Below are 12514 nucleotides of genomic sequence, written 5' to 3'. Positions count from 1 at the left end.
CATTTAAAAAATGTGATTTAAAAAAAAAATTTATTTGAAGTTTTACTTATGTTTTGGGGGTGATCTCTATTCATAGATTTGACAGGTCTTCCTGTCAAATCAAGAATGGAGATTCCCTGCTCTGATTGGCTCCCCATGGCCCACGTGATCCCAGGGACGCTGCGAACTACCTGCGCCCCTGGGCTACGCGTGCCCTGCACACTGGCAGTTTGAAGAGGCACAGCAATGGAACTCTGCGCCTCCCGGGAGCCCCCCGGTCCAGGCGGAGATTTTTCCAAATCGCAGCCCTTCGCCCGCGGGAGGGCTGCAAACAGAATTTCTGAGCCGCTGACTTTCCTTTGTCTTCTATTTAAATGGAAGGCATTAACCCATTTAGAAAGTTAGTTAACGTCTGCTTTAAAATAACAGAGCGAAGAATATCATGTCCTCTATTATCATGTCCTCTAGTTTGTAGCCTCCTGTGTTAGAAAATGTTTGAAATAAACAGCAGGTTGATCAGCATTTAAAGGAAGAAATCAACAGGTTAATGTTTGGGCATGACCCTTCATCAGATGTCGCTTCTAAGGTTGTGTTTCAATGATTTTAACTCACCCTAGCCCCTTCTGAAGCTACTTAAAAATAAAAGTTGTTGATTTAAAATAGTTAAATCAGCATGCCTTCAATTCGTGTAATCCTGTGTCTGCTTCTGGGCTGGCATGGGGTCTGAACAGGGATAGCTGTGATAATGAGCCAGTTTTGTTTTTGTGCATGTAAATGCACTGCTGCTCGGGATAATTACAGGCTCACGCTGTAAAAGATTTCAGTTCACAAATTAACACTGAGTCAGATTTACTGGACCTTGTAAAGTTGTATAAAAGTTCTTAAAACTACTTTTATATTTACATATAAAATATCTGCAATCTTCCGGGAGAAATTATTTTTGACTTGAAAGGCAGAATTACAGTCGGCTCCAAAATATCAGAAAATACACCACATAAAGTGTGAAATCATAAATACACCACATAAATCATAAATACACCACATAAATCATAAATACACCACATAAATCATAAATACACCACATAAAGTGTGAAATCATAAATACACCACATAAATCATAAATACACCACATAAAGTGTGAAATCATAAATACACCACATAAATCATAAATACACCACATAAAGTGTGAAATCATAAATACACCACATAAAGTGTGAAATCATAAATACACCACATAAATCATAAATACACCACATAAATCATAAATACACCACATAAATCATAAATACACCACATAAAGTGTGAAATCATAAATACACCACATAAATCATAAATACACCACATAAAGTGTGAAATCATAAATACACCACACAAATCATAAATACACCACATAAAGTGTGAAATCATAAATACACCACATAAATCATAAATACACCACATAAAGTATGAAATCATAAATACACCACATAAATCATAAATACACCACATAAATCATAAATACACCACATAAAGTGTGAAATCATAATTTTCTGGGGATATCCCCAGGTACCCCTAGAAAATAAATCTCACACCTTCACCACTAACATTTTGCTTCAGTAACGTCTAAATCCACCACTGCTGCAAACTGCACTTTAGTGTACTTACATTTTTTTTCTTCTGCAATAAAACTGATGGAATGCTTAAGTTATAATAAGCCCATGGCTCACTGCACTTTTAGTCTAACTCCGCAATTTTATACATCATCCGGCCTATATTTAGGGCTGTTTTTGGTCTGTCAGCTTTTTCGGGGCACACCAGCTTTTTTGAAGCTGTTGTTCAGTTCTTGGCAATTTTCTAGATTGGCACGAATAAGGAAAGCAGGTATTAATTGTACAATGGCAACTCTCGTGTAATAAAATTTAAAGATCCCAAAAATACATGAGTGTGCATCCTTCCAGTGTTTCTTTCTTTGATTTAAACCTTTCTCTGCTGTTCTTTTTGTGTTCTTTCACAGCTACATGGAAATAAATGCACAGAATATATAACAAATAAATAAACAATGCAAAATTCCACTTATCACACAGAAAGCTGCAGTTGTATTGATCACAGAGACTATGATTGGTTAGGCATGCTCAAATGAAGCTCTACTCACTGTTCTCCAACAGCTAGTCAAATTTCTACTAATTACATTAACATAAAAAATGAAAAAAAAGACTTGCATTTATATAGCACCCATCACGATCTCAGGAGGTCCTAAAGTGCTTTACAGCCAATTAAGTACTTTTGAAGCGTCGTCACTGTTGTAATGTAGGAAACGCAGCAGCCAATTTGCACACAGCAAGCTCCCACAGGAATGTGATAATGATCAGAACCTGTTTTAGTGATGCAAATTATGGGATAAATATTGGCCAGGACACCAGGGAGAACTCCCTGCTCTTCTTCAAAATAATGCCATAGGATCTTTTACGTCCACTGAGAGGGCAGACAGGGCCTTGGTCTAATGTCTAATCCAAAGAAGGCACCTCAGACAGTGCAACAGTCCTTCAGTGCTGCACTGGAGTGTCAGCCTAGATTATGTGCTCAAGTCACTCTTGAGTGTGATTTCAACCAACAACTTTTTGACTCAGAGGCAAGAGTTCTACCACTAAGCCACAGCTGACACCTGGGAATAGTCAGTCATTCAAAATAAAAAGGAAAAGCTTTCTTATAAATTTTAAAACTTAAGCACCAATTTTAACCCACTATGCCCAATGAGAACAGGCCATCCGGGCGAGTGGGGGTGTGTGTTGTTAAGCTGTAGGCAGCATGGATCTCATTGGATCCACACAGCACACGCGCCCTGTGCCATTTTAACAGGTGTGTTTCAGACAGCATGAGAGGCCCTCACTCGGGGCAAGCAATAGCCTCAATGAGATTCAAAAATCAGGTTCTTGTAGGAATTAACGAATTCCAACGAATAATGGAGATCGACACGAGAGAACAACTAAACAGGTCTTTACTCAACGGAGATGCCCAAAGGACTGCCTGGGCAGCCCCGTGGTTTGCGACGTGACGTCATCGCATTTGCCCGCGTTTTCCCGCACTCTTAAAGGGGCCACGCCCCGTACATGCAAACTCTATATACAAAACACAGTAATGTCTAACACAATGGTACAGGTTTAGGCTGGTGTTAGAACATCGTTAAAGAGAATTATATACAGTTAGCCAGAGTCATTCAGTGGTTCTGCCACATGCGCCCCCCCCAGAATTCGCTTTAACGGACAAAGTCAAACGGTGAGGGGGTCTGACGAGCCTGTCAGAACAACTCCTGTACTCTCTGGTAGCTGCTGGTCGGCTGGCGGTCTGGTGGGCGGTCGCACTCGGTCTGCCGTAACGACGATGGGTGGCCGACCCCGTCTCGGCGGTTGTGCTGTCTCGATGGGGCAGTTGAGGTCTAAATGTGCTGGCTTTAAGTGGTCGACCGAAATGTGGTCCGGTTTACCACCGACATCTACCGTGAAGGTTTTGTCCCCTGCTTCCAACACGCGGAAGGGACCAGTATATGGGGCCTTGAGCGGATCCCTATGTGCGCCATGGCGAATAAAAATGTATTCAGCCTTGTGAAGCTCCGTGGGAACGTGTGACCTCTGCAGCCCGTGGTGCGAGGTGGGCACTGGTGCGAAACATCTGGCCGCCTCTTGGTGACTAGCAAGCTGGGCAGACGCGGACCATGGCTCCATCGATGTTGGTAGGAAGTCCCCTGGGACTCGCAGCGGCTGACCATACACAAGCTCCGCTGATGAAGAGTGAAGGTCTTCTTTGGGGGCCGTGCGAAGGCCCAACAGGACCCATGGCAGCTTGTCTGCCCATCCAGTGTCCTGGAGGCTGGCCCTCAGGGCGGCTTTCATTGACCGGTGGAAGCGTTCACAGAGGCCATTCGCCTGTGGGTGGTAGGCTGTGGTGCGGTGTAATTTGACACCGAGTCATTGGGCCACTGCATTCCAGAGTTCGGAGGAAAACTGCGGTCCCCTGTCTGACAAAATATCTGTGGGCACTCCGAAACGGGCGATCCAGGAGGAAATGAATGCCCTGGCCATGTCCGCCAAAGTAGTGGATGACAGGGGGACCACCTCCGGCCATCTGGTGGTGCGGTCAACCATGGTCAGGATGTGTGAAAAACCATGGGAGGGTGGGAGTGTTCCTACCAGGTCCACGTTGACATGGTCAAAACGTCGCTCCGGAACTGTGAAGGTGGCCAACGGAGCTTTGATGTGGCGCTGTACCTTGGCCTTTTGGCAGACCATGCAGGTGTTGGCCCAGTCGCGGACATCTTTATGCATGCCATGCCATACAAATTTCGCTGACATCAGTTTCTGAGAGGCCTTCATTCCTGGGTGTGACAACCCATGTATGGCGTCGAACACTTTGCGGCGCCAGACGACCGGCACGACAGGGCGAGGATCCTGTACGGAGACGTCACACAACAGCGTGGTACCTGCCGAATGGAACTTGACGTCGGCCAACTGGAGGCCAGTGATGGCCATTCTGTAAGCTTGGACTTCCGGGTCTGAGGCTTGATCCGCTGCCATGAGGGCATAGTCGATGCCCAAATGAACTGTATTGACGATCGCGCGGGAGAGGCAGTCTGCCACCAGGTTGTCCTTACCGGCCACGTGCTGTATATCCGTGGTGAATTCGGATATGTAGGTCAGTTGATGCTGCTGTCGGGCTGACCACGGTTCGGCGGTCTTGGCCATTGCAAAGGTTAGCGGCTTATGGTCCACAAAGGCGGTGAAAGGACGTCCTTCCAGTAGGAACTGAAAATGGCGGATGGCCAGAAAAAGGGCGAGCAACTCCCGGTCGAACGTGCTGTATGCTCTCTCGTTCTGCCATAGTTGACAGCTGAAGAATGCCAATGGCTGCCATGTCCCGTTCACCCACTGCTGTTGCACGGCACCGACTGCGTAGTCCGACGCGTCGGTGGTGAGGGCGATGGTGGCTCCTGGCAGCGGGTGCACCAGCATAGTCACGTTGGCTAAGGCGCTTTTGGTGTCGGCGAACGCTCGGGCCATGCCATCCGTCCAGTCTACCGGGTTCTTGCCAGTCTTGCCCTTGAGGGCCTCGTACAAGGGCTGCATGAGTAGTGCCGCCTTAGGCACAAAATGGTGGTAAAAGTTTACCATGCCTAGGAATTCCTGCAGGGCCTTTACGTTCTGCGGGCGTGGAAAGGATGTCACCGCCTCTACTTTCGAAGGTAAAGGAACCGCTCCCTCTGAGGTGATGCGATGCCCCAGGAAGTCAATTTGGTGCAGGCCAAACTGACACTTGGCCGGGTTGATAATCAGGCCATGTTGGCTGAGGCGTCGAAAAAGGGTGCGTAGGTGACAAGTATGTTCTTCCTTAGTAGGACTGGCAATTAGAATATCATCCAGGTAGACGAAGAGGAACTTGAGGTCCCGCAGCACGGAGTCCATCAGGCGTTGGAAAGCCTGGGTGGCGTTCTTTAACCCAAACGGCATTCGTAAAAACTCGAAGAGGCCGAATGGGGTGATGACTGCAGTCTTCTGGACGTCTTGTGGGTGAACTGGGACCTGGTGGTAGCCCTGGACAGGTCGACTTTTGAGAACACGGTGTTCCCTGCCAAATTGGCAGAGAAATCCTGGATGTGGGGGATCGGGTACCGATCAGGAGTGGTGGCGTCGTTGAGGCGTCGATAGTCACCGCATGGCCGCCATCCGCCGCCAGGCTTCGGGACGATATGGAGGGGTGAAGACCAGGGACTAATTGACTGACGAATAATCCCTAACCGTTCCATGGTTGCGAACTCCGCCTTTGCGACCGCCAGCTTGCCAGGTTCCAGGCGCCGGGCCCGCGCGTAGATCGGGGGGCCGTTGGTGGTGATGTGGTGTTCCACACCATGTTTCGTGGCTGTGGAGGAGAATGTGGGTCTTGTCAGGTCGGGGAATTCACCGAGCAGGCAAGCGTACTCATCAGGAGTCGGGAACGCACAGGAGACAGTGCGTGACATAGTGTTACTGCGGTAACACGGAAGAGAATTAAAGGTTGCTGCGTTGATCAGCCGTCGGTTCCTAACATCGACCAGGAGGCTGTTGGCGCACAGGAAATCCGCGCCAAGGAGGGGCTGGGAAACTCTGGCCGTAACAAACTCCCAGTGAAAACGTTGCCCCCGAGGCACACCTCCACTCGCCGTCTGCCGAAGGTCCGAGTTGTTCCACCATTGGCCGCTTCAAGGGTGGGGCCGTGATTCCCCGTCTGCACATCGAGGGCGGACGCGGGTAAAATGCTGCACTGCGCCCCGGTGTCGCACAGAAAACGACGACCGGAGAGAGTATCAGTGATGAACAGCAATTTTCCCGCATTGCCGATCACCATCGCGGCTGTGGGGTGCCCGTTAGACCTGTTCCTCGGTGGCCGCAGTGTCAGTTGTTTGTTTTTTTGAGGAAAACTGCAGGGAGGGCGGCAATGCCTCGCCTTCGCGCCGAACTGCGCATGGTAGAAACACAGCCCAGCAGGCTGAGGAGCTGGGGCGGCGTCTGCGGGGGATGGGTGCCTCGTGGTGGCGCAGTACTGCCGAGTTACAGCGAAAATTTTGTCAGCCTCCGCAGCGAGTGTTGCGCAGTCTTCAATTTCAGATCTGGCCAGGGCAGCTTGTACCTGTTCAGGCAGTTGGCTGAGGAAAATCTCACGGAATAGGAAACATTCCCGTTCTGAGCCCAGGAGTGTGAGCATTTGGCTCATCAACTCTGAAGGCTTGGAGTCCCCGAACCCACACCTAGCGAGTAATCGGCGGGCGCGCTCCGATTTTGTGAGCCCGAAAACCTGCAGCAACCGTGCTTTGAGGGTTTCATACTTGCACTCCGTTGGGGGGTTTTCGAGGAGGCTGACGATCCGAGAGGCGGTAGAGCTGTCGAGTGCGGAGACCACATAAAGGTACTTGGTCTGATCCGCATCGATGTTCCTCAGGGCGAACTGGGCCTCGACCTGAATAAACCACGAGGGCGCTTGTTGCTCCCAGAACTGCGGTAGCTTTAGCGAAACGACGTTTGCTTCCATGCTGTGCTCTTCTTACGTGAAAACATTCACAAAAACAGGGTCACCAATGTAAGAATTAACGAATTCCAACGAATAACGGAGATCGACACGAGAGAACAACTAAACAGGTCTTTACTCAACGGAGATGCCAAAAGGACTGCCTGGGCAGCCCCGTGACTTGCGACGTGACGTCATCGCGTTTGCCCGCTTTTTCCTGTGCTCTTAAAGGGGCCACGCCCCGTACATGCAAGCTCTATATACAAAACACAGTAATGTCTAACACAATGGTACAGGTTTAGGCTGGTGTTAGAACATCGTGAAAGAGAATTATAGAGTTATCCAGAGTCATTCAGTGGTTCTGCCACATTCTGATGATATAATTCAGACCCCAATGACATTTTAGCTGGCGGCAGGAGGTCGCTAGGGAATCCTGGCACCGAGGAGCAGCAGGCCCAAAAGAGGGCTGAGAAGGTAACTTTATTTCTTAAAGGTTTTCTTGTGCAGCAGGAGGGGTAGGAGGGGCAGCAGTGCTTCTCCAGTTCCTACAAGGAGCCCTTGGGCCTCCTCTTCCCCAGGGTCTCTGTGATTACCTCAGGCCCTCCCCATCCAGACTAACCTTCGCAGGGTCTCCGGCAGCGGTATCCTGCTCCTACTCCATGCCCACTCCTGCACTCCTGCCTGCCAGCGCCACATCATTGATGCAGGTTTTGGCTGGGAGTTTGACCTTGTAGTGTATGTACCTTTAAGAGAGAACTACTTTTACAGCTCCTGTATACTGTAGTACCGGCAGTGACCACACCTGTATATAAGGCTTGAGCTTGCCTCTGTACCCCAGTCTTGAGACTACCCTACTCCAGTAAATACCTATTGATTGTTAAGTTACAGCATCCGTGTGGTTATTGAAAAACATCATACTCTCAAAATCACGAATCTAACAGTGGCGACGAGTGTCGATTCGAATCTACCTGCAACTCTGCATTTCCCTTCGAGGATTCGCTCTGGGAGGGCGGTGGAAGAAAGTCGAGGCCAGAAACACGGGCGTCGACCACGAGCAACCGCCCAGTCGTCCGGCAGAGAGTAAACATCGCAGGGGAGGCTGTGGAGAGCCGGGCTTGGTTCCCCAGCCAAGACGATCAGCAATAGACTGACGACAGGTACAGCGCAGACCCTTCCTGGACAGCGGCGGCTGGAGCCGACCGACGGCGGAGAGAAAGCCGAGCAGCGTCGACGGGGTAAGACAGAGGGTGAAGCGCACAGGGCACAGCCGGGGGTTGAAAACCGAGCGTCGTCGAGGAAAAAACAAAACGGAGAGAGAGAGGGTAAAGCAACAGCCGGGTTCAGGACCGAGCGGCGGAAACGGGAAAGGCGCGCAAAAAAAAAAAAGAACGCGCAGAGCACAGCCAGGGCTCAAGTGCTGAACAGTGTCCGCGGGGAGAAGAAGGGAGAGCGTGGGAGACGCCATTTTTAGAAGTCGCAGCGGAGAAGAAGGGTGAGCGCGGGAAGGAAGGAAAGCGCGTGAGACGCCATTTTGTGCCAGCGGAGAAGAAGGGGAAGCACGGGAGATGCCATTTTTGACAGTTAAATCACACCCAGGGATGCAGAAGAGTGGCAGTATCTCTACGTTCGACAATGAAGTCGAAGATTGGGCGACATATGTGAAACGTATTGAGGTGTACTGCAGAGCGAATGAAGTGCCAGATGCTAGGAAAGCACTGGTTTTGTTAAATTCCATGGGTGCAAAAACTTATGGGTTACTGCGAAACCTAATAACCCCAGGGAAGCCTGTGAACAAGAATTTCGAAAGCATAGTAGAAATCCTACAGGACCACTTAAACCCCACACCGCTGCTGATAGCAGAACGATTTAAGTTCCATAAAAGGAACCAACACAAAGACGAAAGCAATGCTGAGTACCTAACGGAACTGCGCAAGTTATCGAAACACTGCCAGTTTGGAGCGGGACTAGCAGATACATTAAGGGACAAGTTTGTGTGTGGGTTGCAAAGTGAAGGAACCCAGAAACGGCTTCTATCAGAAAAGGATCTTACGCTGGACAAGGCTTTCAGTATGGCAGTATCACATGAAGCAGCCGCAAGGGGCGCTGCAGAGATACAACAGAGACCGCAAGAATATGGCACCAATGAAATGTCCGATGGAGCAGGGAAGTGCTATCGCTGCGGCAGAACAACACATGACCAGAAGGATTGTTGGTTCAAGGACCAAGTGTGCAGACAGTGTGGAAAAGCAGGACACATAGCAAGAGTCTGCAGGTCTGGGAAGAAAACCAACAGCAAGAAATCTCCACAGGAGAAGTACAAAAAGGTACACAAGGTGATGGACAGTAGTTCAGATGAACAGAAAAGTGACACAGACTCCGGAAGCAAGGAGCTGGGTTGTCTGAAACTACATAAGGTAATCAAAATGGAGGATCACCAGACTATCTGGGTTACACTCAAGATAGACGGAGTCCAAGTGAAAATGGAATTGGACACAGGATCAGCCCTAACAGTCATAAACCAAAGGGACTACAAGCGGCTATTTTCACATATACCCTTGAAAGCTACAGAGATTGTCTTGAAGACGTACATGGGGCAAAAAGTCTACCCCAAAGGAAAAATAAGGGTGAAAGTGATATATAAAGGCCAGGAAATACCTAAAATGGACATATATGTATTGCCAGATGGAGGACCACCACTACTAGGACGTGAATGGATCTGGAAGATATAATTAGATTGGCATTCCATACAGGCACTGAAGGTTGAGGCCAAAAAGGATGACGACGTCACACCTGGACGACTGTCAAAAATGCTAACTGATGCAAAAGAAGTGTTCCAGGAGGGACTCGGAACACTAAAAGTAATAACAGCAATGATTAAAATAGAGGAAAATACAAGCCCAATGTTTCTTAAGGCCAGACCAGTGCCTTATGCGATCAGACCAGCTGTCGAAGCAGAGCTGGAAGGGTTGGAACGTTCAGGAGTACTGTCCAAAGTAGACTGGAGCGAGTGGGCTACACCCATCGTTCCTGTAATGAAGAGGTTGTTGAGTAATACGCCTGGGGAACCAAAGAAGGTCCGCATCTGTGGGGATTTTAAGGTGACAGCGAACCCAGTCCTTCACACGGTACAATATCCGCTTCCACGAATTGAGGATATTTTCGCCTCGCTATCTGGAGGTAAACGCTTCACCAAAATTGATCTAGCCCAGGCGTACTTGCAAATGGAGGTAGAAGAAGCCTCGAAACAATACCATATGATTAACACTCATAAACGTCTCTATCAATACAACCGGCTGGTGTTCGGGGTAGCATCAGCTCCGGCTATTTGGCAAAGGGCAATGGATCAAGTCCTGCAAGGGATTCCAGGGACCCAGTGTTATTTGGACGACATCCTGGTCACGGGCGAAAATGACAGTGATCACCTCGCCAACTTGGAGAAGGTGCGCACCAGATTAAAGGAGTATGGGCTACGAGCTAATCGCCACAAGTGCGAGTTTTCCAGAAGCAGATCGCGTATTGTGGCCACGTCATCGATGAAGAGGGGTTACATAAGTCCCCTGAAAAGATTGGGGCAGTAGTCAAGGCTCCAGCATCGGAAAATGTGTCACAACTGAGGTCGTTCCTCGGGCTGGTAAACTACTACCATAAGTTCTTACCAAATTTGTCCACGGTATTACACCCACTGAACACCCTACTGCAAACAGGGGTACCATGGAAGTGGAATGACGAACGTAGGCGAGCTTTCCAGAAGTGTAAAGAATTGATCACATCTAAAGAGGTGTTGGCCCATTTCAACCCAGCACTACCAATTCATTTGGCATGTGATGCATCACCCTATGGTATTGGAGCGGTGCTGTCGCACAAATTCCCAGACGAGTTGGAGAGACCAGTAGCCTTTGCGTCTCGGTCACTAACCTCAGCCGAGCGCAACTACGCCCAGATTGACAGGGAGGCCCTCAGCCTAGTATGGGGAGTAAAAAAATTCAACCACTATCTGCATGGGCAGGAGTTCACCTTGCTGACTGACCACCAACCACTTGTCTCCATCTTTAATCCTAAGAAGGGCGCTCCAGTGATGACTGCGCAACGGTTACAAAGATGGTCCCTGTTTCTAGGGGCGAATCAATATGAAATAGAACATAAAGGCACGAAACAGCATGGAAACGCTGATGGGCTATCGCGCCTGCCACTGCCTACTGTGGAGGAAGCACCAGCAGTGGACCCTATCGAGATATTTTGTTCGTCAATAATTGAACGATTGCCAGTAACGAACGCGGATATAGAGAAGGAGACCCGCAATGATCCAACGCTGTCTCGGGTATATGATTTGACAGTGAGGGGATGGCCAACACATGGCGACTCACTGTTGCCAGCATTCTGATCCAGAAGAGAACAGCTGTCAGTATGCCAGGGGACAGTGATGTGTGGATCCAGAGTGGTGATTCCACCCAAGTTAAGGGAGAGAGTGCCAAGTGAGCTACATGAAGGTCATCTGGGGGGAGTGAAAATGAAAAGCCTTGCTAGGGCTTATGTGTGGTGGCCGGGAATCGATCAACAAATCGAAGACCTAACGAAGAGCTGCTCAGGATGCCAGAAGGTCCAAAATGCACCACCACATGCCCCTCTACACCCATGGGAGTGGCCCTCCTCTCCATGGCAATGGGTGCATATAGATTTTGCTGGTCCATTCATGGACTCAATGTTCTTAATAGCAGTGGATGCTCATTCGAAGTGGCTTGAGGTGATAAAAATGTCCTCAACCACTACAGAGAAGACGATTGCAGTCCTACGAACCATATTTGCCAGGAACGGCTTGCCAGAGCAGATTTGCTCTGATAATGGACCACAGTTTGTGTCCGAAGAGTTTCAAAAATTTATGAGAAGGAATGGGGTAAGGCATTACACATCCGCCCCGTATCATCCAGCCACCAATGGATTGGCTGAGAGGTTCGTACAAACCTTTAAGAAGGCGATAAAGGCCATGTGCGATGATGAAATTCCACTACAGCATAAGGTGGACAATTTCTTATTAGCCTACTGAAACGCGACACATGCAGTTACCAACCAGACCCCGGCCATGATGTTCTTTAACCGAAGGTTGAGATCTCGTCTGGACTTGCTCAGACCAAATGTGCGAAGAAATGTTGAAGATAAACAATTCCAGCACATCAATGAGAAGCCGACAAGGAGCTTCAACGTAGGACAACCAGTCTTGGCCCGTGACTACCGAACAGAGAAATGGCAACCCGGAATGATATGCACAAGGCAGGGGCCATTAATGTACACAGTGGATGTCGGGGAGAACATTGTGAGACGCCACATCGATCAGGTCTTAGCATCACAGGAACGAGTCAACCCCATGTCTCGTGTCCCTGGGGATGAACCCGACATACCGGTAGCATCTACCTCAGAAACAGTAGCAGTGGAAATGGATGAACTAACCGACGAAAAGGGGCCAGTATCGCCTCCGCACCAAGAACAAGAACCTCAGGAAAGGCGCTATCCCGAAAGGATCAGGAAGCCGCCC

General features: G+C 49.1%; 1 protein-coding gene across 1 annotated transcript in view; it reads right to left on the bottom strand.

Annotated features, from left to right (window-relative positions):
• The window catches only part of grm5b (glutamate receptor, metabotropic 5b), a 953934-nt gene that overhangs the window by 74841 nt on the left and 866579 nt on the right, over nucleotides 1-12514 (bottom strand). The window lies entirely within an intron of this gene.

Source organism: Somniosus microcephalus, chromosome 10 (assembly GCF_052327205.1).
Source record: "Somniosus microcephalus isolate GS21.2 chromosome 10, FLI_Smic_1.0, whole genome shotgun sequence".
In the NCBI taxonomy this organism is placed as follows: domain Eukaryota; kingdom Metazoa; phylum Chordata; class Chondrichthyes; order Squaliformes; family Somniosidae; genus Somniosus; species Somniosus microcephalus.
This window is presented reverse-complemented; position numbering and strand designations above follow the sequence as displayed.